Genomic DNA, 8,444 nt, shown 5'->3' on the forward strand with positions numbered 1-8,444 from the left:
GGATTGCAATGAAAACTGACCTTTTCCAGTCCTGTGGCCACTGCTGAGTTTTCCAAATTTGCTGGCATATTGAGTGCAGTGCATGATGCTTTCACAGCATCATCTTTCAGGATTTGAAATAGCTCAACTGGAATTCCATCACCTCCACTAGCTTTATTCATAGTGATGCTTTCTAAGGCCCAACTGACTTCACATTCCAGGATGTCTGGCTCTAGGTGAGTGATCACACCATCGTGATTATCTGGGTCATGAAGATCTTTTTTGTACAGTTCTTCTGTGTATTCTTGCCACCTCTTCTTAACATCTTCTGCTTCTGTTAGGTCCTTACCATTTCTGTCCTTTATCGAGCCCATCTTTGCATGAAATATTCCCTTGGTATCTCTGATTTTCTTGAAGAGATCTCTAGTCTTTCCCGTTCTGTTGTTTTCCTCTATTTCTTTGCACTGATCCCTGAGGAAGGCTTTCTTATCTCCCCTTGCTATTCTTTGGAACTCTGCATTCAAATGGGAATATCTTTCATTTTCTCCTTTACTTTTCACTTCTCTTCTTTTCACAGCTATTTGTAAGGCCTCCTCAGACAGCCATTTTGCTTTTTTGCATGTCTTTTCCATCAAGACAGGGTCTTGATCCCTGTCTCCTGTACAATGTCACGAACCTCCGTCCATAGTTCATCAGGCACTCTGTCTATCAGATCTAGTTCCTTAAATCTATTTCTCACTTGCAGTGTATAATCATAAGGGATTTGATTTAGGTCATACCTGAATGGTCTAGTGGTTTTCCCTACTTTCTTCAATTTAAGTCTGAATTTGGCAATAAGGAGTTCATGATCTGAGCCACAGTCAGCTCCTGGTCGGACACGACTGAGCGACTGAACTAAACTGAACTGATGTTTATCTAAGAAACATGGAGAGGTTTCCCATGCATAAAGACATTCCTCCCCATATCACCCCTATGATAAATAACATAGACAGGATAACCCTTTCTTAACCCTAAAAGTAACTTAGGAACTTTACAGTTTATTTATTTAAATTTTTAAAGTTGTGGTAAAATACACATAGAATTTGCCATCTGAACCACTTTTAAGTATTGTAGTTCACCACTGTGAAGTATAGTCACACTGTGTGAAACTCATCTCCAGAAAGTTTTTATATCCATTAAACAACTCCCCATTGCCTCCTCCCTTTAGCCCTTGGCGGCCACCATTTTACTTTTTCTATGAATTTTACTCCTCTAGATACCTTATTTAATACAGTTTATATTAAAAAAAAAAAGACTAAAAGTAGCCCTAGCATAAAGAAAGGAGCCACCCCTGGTTTTAGGAAGCACCTAAATGCTGACTCCAGAGCCTGTGGTCTTCCCCCCAAGTACATTCCATCTATCCACTCATCCATCCCTCCATCCAGAACGGTGTGTTCCTGGTAAATTTAGGTTTGGAGACACAGTGCTGAACATGACAGATGGGTGAACATGTCTGCAGTTTCCTAAGCCCAGCAAGCAACATCATGATCCTTGCTTTAGCTCCTGTTGCTCCATCTCCTTGGCCTGGAAGGCTCTTTTCCCTGTTGTCTGTCTGGGGAACAATTGCCTAATGTTTATAATGAGCTCACATGTAATCTTCTTTCAAAAACTTTTCCAAACTGTATAGCCCCTAGTCCAATTTTTCTTCGTGCCATGCTCAACTTCAACTCTGTAGTTCTAGAATACTAAACTTATTTTATAGATCTAAGTTACTTGAGAACAAGAAATGTGTCTGGCCATCTCTGAATTACCAGTACCTGGCACAATATGTACAGATGCAGGCTTTTGGTAAATGTTTGCTGGCTGACTGGATGTCCAACCAGATGGCACTGTGATTTTCTTTGCTTACACCATTATATAAACCTTTACATCATGCTGAAATGCAAACAGATTTCATTGTACCTGGCTGAGTTGGAGAAGAACCTCTGTTACTTGTCACTGTGATTCATGCCTGGGTCCCTTTTTCTATCAAGAGTCTAACAACTTCCTGAGGTCTTCAGTTCAGGTCAGTTCAGTCGCTCAGTTGTGTCTGACTCTTTGTGACCCCATGGACTGCAGCACGCCAGGCTTCCCTGTTCATCACCAACTCCCAGAGCTTGCTCAAACTCATGTCCTTCGAGTCGGTGATGCCATCTAACCACCTCATCCTCAGTCATCCCCTTCTCCTCCTGCCTTCAATCTTTCCCAGCATCAGGGTCTTTTCCAATGAGTCAGCTCTTCACATCAGGTGGCCAAAGGATTGGAGTTTCAGCTTCAGCATCAGCCCTTCCAATGAATATTCAGGATTGATTTCCTGAATATTGACTGGTATTTAGTATTGACTGGTTTGATCTCCTTGCAGTCCAAGGGACTCTCAAGAGTCTTCTCCAACACCACAGTTCAAAAGCATCAATTCTTCGGTGCTCAGCTTTCTTTATAGTCCAACTCTCACATCCATATGGGACTACTGGAAAAACCAGAGCTTTGACTAGATGGACCTTTGTTGGCAAAGTAATGTCTCTGTTTTTTAATATGCTGTCTAGGTTGGTCATAGCTTTTCTTCCAAGGAGCAAGCATCTTTTAATTTCATGGCTGCAGTCACCATATGCAGTGATTTTGGAGCTCAGAAAAATAGTCTGTCACTGTTTCCATTGTTTCCTCATCTATTTACTATGAAGTGATAGGACCGGATGCCATAATCTTAGTTTTCTGAATGTTGAGTTTTAAGCCAGCTTTTTCATTCTCTTTCACTTTCATCAAGAAACTCTTTAGTTCCTCTCTTCACTTTCTGCCATAAGGGTAGTATCATCTGTGTATCTGATGTATATTTCTCCCAGCAATCTTGATTCTAGCTTGTGCTTCATCCAACCTGGCATTTAGCATGATGTACTCTGAATATAAGTTAAATAAGCAGGGTGATAATATACACCCTTGACATACTCCTTTCCCAATTTGGAACCAGTCTGTTTTTGTTAGGATTTTTATTGGTGTCTAAAGAGTATTGATAAAATTACAATGAAGGCAAAACACAGATAATAGTAAGATAACCAGAGTCTGCTCATGGCTAAAAACATCATCATAGAAAAGGACTTCTGCAAAGAACTGAACTTACTTTCAAGCTGAATATTGTTTGGCCATCATCTTGAATTCACTAGATCCACCAGGTTAAGCCTTCTGGGAATCCACAATCCTGGCAATTCTGAACTGTATCAGGTCTGTCCCGGTAGTAGAGAAATAATCTCTCCAGGATAAGATCTGTGAGTCAGCAGGTCTGGTTGAGATTGGCTGGAGTGTTGGTGAGGACCAGAGTCCAAAGGACTAAAAGAAGGGGCAGTAGGGGGAGTAGGGGCACAGATAAAGGAGTAACAGGAAAGGGGAGCAAGACGAACAGGGTGGTAAGCAGTTGATATGAAAGAGACAGGGAAAGAGTTGGGCGTGGATGTCATTAAGGTGGGGTGGCAGGAAGGGGTGACGCTAGTCAGAGGAGGGAGATGGGTAGGCCTGAAGTGTGAAGGGGGTGGATGGGGCTGCGGAGTAGGCTGAGGGCTAAAAGACTGAGGAGACAGGGAGGAAGGAGCTTTGGGTGATGAGAGCAAGAAGGAACAGAAAGAGGAGGTGGAAGCTGAGCGTGAGATGGGGAAACTGGAGGTAGAAAAAATGACAAATGACTGCTTTCTTGTCATTGTTTCAATGGCATATTTCTAGTTATTCATCTTGTGAAAATAAACTGGCAGAAGCTCACACGTGCTCCAGACCCTATCCGATACACTACCACTGGCACCACCCCATGTCGGAATGCCCATTATGAAGCGTACACACTCCTCCCTTTGGAGCCAATAAGAAGAGTCCGCCAACCAGAGCAATGGTCTCAGTTTCTAGGTTGAAGAGTGGTTATGGGAAATGGCAAAGAGGATAAATGGAGTTATAATATTAGCCCCTATTTCTTGGGATAACATACAGTTTTGCCCCTCAGTAGGCAGAGATTGATCCAAGGGCTGGGATAGACTTGGGAGTTGGGAGAATGGATCTAAAGCAGAAATGGTCAAAGTGGGGGAGAAGTCAATGCCCCCATGTATTTAACTTACTACATTTTACAAAGCCTTCTCACATCATTTATATCACTCCGTGAAGATGAGGTAATCAGAGTAGGTGACAAAGCAGGTGTAAACTAGAATATGAGTCAAACGTCAGGAGGTAGGGGGCATGCAGGAGGGAGCACGGAATGACAAAGAATACTGACAGTCAGCATGACCCCTTCCCATGTTTCAGGACAGAATCTTGTAGGGGTGCTTTCAAGCAGAACTTTACAATATAGCTTGCCTCTTGGTCCTTGTGGTTCCTTGGTGTTTTGCCTGACCCTCATGTGGAATCAGAGACACAGGGGCAAAGCTGACAGGATGACTGCCCAGTCCTGAGTGCCTAATGACTAGGTTTGGACTTTCCTGTTCACTGCCCAAGGCACCTAAATCAGGTGATTTAGGAGGCTGCTGCAACTCCCATTTTCATCTGTCTGATTTAGCAGTTCTCTCTGCTTAGCAGTCCTGGTTTCTTTGATCACCGTCCAGATCATAATTCCATTTGGTCACCTATTCTCTTTTATAACACTGTATTCTGAGTGTTCTCTCTGACCCAATATCCTTGCCTCCCATGTTTCACACAACTTTTCATTGTCCTCTCTGGAAATCTAGCTACAGGACTGGGAAACTTCCCTATTTCCTCGACTGTTTCTTCATTGTTCGCATCTGCCAGCTTTAACTGTCACCTGGATCTCCCTTGAGGACATTGTTTCCCTTGTATATCTCTTAGGTAGAGATGGCTCATTCTCTCAGACTCTTAAGATGCTTCAGGGTGGGAATGAGGTGTATTCTCCTTGTTCCTTTTGACTCCTTCTAAACCATTATTCCTTTCTTCCAATTAGAACATCCCTTGCTCTTTAGAAACTGGTGCTACCCAGCAGCATTTCCCTGTTACTTTCACCTTCAGATCTCCTGGATACTCTTTTTCTATGAAAATTTTGTACTTGTTGTAAAGTCAGTTTTGAGTCCATCGTCCTTAAGGACTCTAGTGTCTATGTAGATGACCCCACTCAAAGCTCTGGCCTCTCTTTCCTTTGATTTATTTATCATTAAAGTTCATAACCAACACTCTACTTTCAGCCACCCGTGGTCATACCTGATCTTTTCCATTACTCAAGAATTATCTGGGGACTCTCCTGGTGGTCCATTGGTTAAGAATCCACCGTCCAATGCAGGAGACATGAGTTTGATTCCTGGTCAAGGAACTGAGATCCCACATGCTGCAGGACAACTAAGCCTGTGCGCTGCAACTACTGAGGAGGTGGGTCTCCAAATACAGAGGCCGCGTGCTCTGGAGCCTGGCTGCCACCACGAGAGAGAAGCCTGCACACCTCCTCAACAAAGGCCCCCGTGTTGCAACTAAGACCAAACACAGCCAAAAATAAATAAATATTTTTTTAAAAAGTAAACAATTATCCCACTTTTGAAATCACTTGTTCGGACATTGTATTCTCTGACACTGCTTCCTGCTCTTACATTGTAATCATTCCATTTTTCCCACTTCCCTGGGGCCAGTGATTCACTGACTCTTACTTTGTTTTAATCTGTGAACTCTGATTTCCCTGATTTTATTTCTCTCCTTACCCACTTCAGAATCTATGATTCAAAATGTCAATGACTTTCTTACCCTAGTTCTAAACTCTCCTGCCAGAATATCTTTTTATTGCATTTTCTTGAGTGGGGTACCCCTACCTGAGTGATTCCAACTATTTGACTTGCTTGTGTTGCTGAATGCTACTGGAAAAAATTTTTATACAACCTGGAATATTGGTACTAAATTAATAGTCTGACTTCAACTGTATGCTAAACAATATCCACAAAAACCAATACCCATGAGAATGTTCATGTTGAGAATGTTTACTTATTAGAGTAAACAAATGGAAAACAGAACATATAAGTATAAATAAGGATTTAAATAAATTATACCACAGTCACACCATGGGGTATGAAAAGGAAATATCCAGAGGCAGAAAATAAAGAGATGTAAATACTTTAGGTGTTAGTATGGCAGTCTAAAATAGAATGGGTGGTGGAATAGTGAATTTTGAGAAGTACTAGGGCCTTGGTAACACCTATCTGGGTGGAACTAAAAAATCTATTTACATCACAGGGAAATGATAAGGTGTCTGACTGGCATCTTAGTGTTAAAAAGTTTCTCTTGAGATATTAAAATCCCACGTCTACCTCTTGCACTGGTTTTGAGTCCAGAATTTAAACTACATTATGTAGAAACCTATAGCCAATAATTACATTAGTGGCAGGTCAACATTACCTCCAAGGTATTAGGAAGCTGCAAAGCTTTTCACTCTGTAGGAACACTACAGGCTGCTGTAGTGTGGTCTGTAACTCAGGCCGCAAGTTCTCCCAATAGGAAAATTCCTCTGAAGATGAGTTCACAATCCAAAATTACAAGACACATGAGTAAGCAATTCATGTGAGCGGTAGTCAGCAGATACAACAAGGAAAATATTTATACATACTTCACAAGAAACTTGTAATTAAAGTCATAAAATAAGGCCTTGAAATTCTAAAAAATGAATAAGATACTAAAGAGCAGATGACAGAAAAAAAATCAAGAATGAATGATACAGCCATTGATACAAAAGACTCAATGGATAGGGTGAACTTTAGACGGCATGCCACTCTCTAATGCCAGAATGAAAGCTATGGTCATTGAAACAATAATAAGAAAATCTCAGTGAATAGGATAAATTTGACATTGACATTAGATGTCACTGAAGAGCAAAAGAGAGGATAAATGTGAGGGAATGTGTACATTCTGCCTGTTTGTATAATGCTTTGAAACTTGGTACTTTGGTCTCTGCCCTTGTGAATATTATACTCTGAGGGAGAGGCAGACGGAATAAAAGAGTTATGCAAATAAATATAAACCCCAATTGTCAGAAGTACTAAACTGGAAAGATGCATGGTGCTACAAGGGCATTAATAGGTACATTTAGTCTAGCTGGGTCTGGGAAGGTTTCCTTGTGGAAGTGAAGTGTGAGATCCTAAATTAGGAGTTAACCGGGTCAGGAAGATCCCCTGGAGGGAGTCATGGAAACCCACTCCAGTATTCTTGCCTGGAGAATCCAGTGGACAGAGGAGCCTGGTGGGCTACAGTCTATGGAGTCACAAAGAATTGGACACGACTGAAGTGATTTAGTATGTAGAGGAAATTAATGGGAGGAGGGAATAATATAACAAGTTCCAACAGTCAGAAGGAACATGGCATGTACAAGGAACAGAAAGGTCGGTTAGGCAGAAAGCAAAGGAGACACATGTGCAGAATTAACCGAGTCAAATCATGGGCTTTGGAGGCCACCTTAGAGCTTTGTTCTTTATTTTAAAAACACTGGAAAGTTAATAAAGTATTTAAAACTGAGGATGGTGTTCTAAAACACATTTTTAATGGATCATTCTAGCTTCAGTGTGGAGAACAGATTATCAGGTGAATATATGAAGGTATAGACTTCTTTTTTAAAAAATACTTATTTATTTGACTGCACCAGGTCTCAGTTTTGGCGCTCAGGCTCTTTAGTTGCAGCACGTGGGATTTTTAGTTGTGGCGTATGGTGAATGATAGTGCAATAAAGAAAGGATGATATTTTGGGGTGATGGTGAAAATGATAATGATAATACTAATGAGGTGATGAAGTTAGATGATGATGTAACGTGATGAAAATAGCAGGGCAGTGGTGGTGGTGAAAGTTAAGGTACCTTGGGTGTGTGAGTAACTAAGGTACACACTTGGGAAAAAGTTAGGTAAAAGTTTCAAAAAGTTTCTTGAGGTGCCTCTGAGGGACACGGAATCATTCCTGCTTTTTCTGCTTAGCTGCAGCTGTTGGCCCAGAGGTTTAATAAGCTGAAGTTCTTAATGATGCTTCTCCCGTATTCTTAAGCACTGAATTTAACAAGCCTCCCAGGGCTTGTTACCTCAGAGCAACTCAGCTGTGGATTAATTGGGCCGCAGCCAGGAAGTTGCACTCCTGGGGCAGAAGGACCCAGGAGTGGCTCCCAGTAACTGGGGAATAGACTTAAAGACATAGCAGGAGGGGAGAAAGAGGAAGAGTGATCAATGCATTATTTTTAGCTTAATTGGGATTAGAAAAGCATAGTTTTCTATAATTGACAGTTCTTGCATCCTCCTGGGAAGTATCAAGCTAATGCAGGGCTTCTGGGGAATTCTCAGTAGCTCAAAGTCTGGGGTCTTTGATTTTCCTTGGGAAGCCACATCACTAACCTAAGGCAGCCCCCTAAATTCAGGTAGCATATCCTTGCTGAGAAGCTTTCACCACCTTGAGATAACCTTGCCACGCTATTCAGTTACTGAAGACCAGAGCTATCAGAAGCCTGAAAGGTGGCAGTGATAGC

This window comes from Bison bison, unplaced genomic scaffold (assembly GCF_000754665.1).
Source record: "Bison bison bison isolate TAMUID 2011002044 unplaced genomic scaffold, Bison_UMD1.0 scf7180017864484, whole genome shotgun sequence".
Taxonomy (NCBI): Eukaryota; Metazoa; Chordata; class Mammalia; order Artiodactyla; family Bovidae; genus Bison; species Bison bison.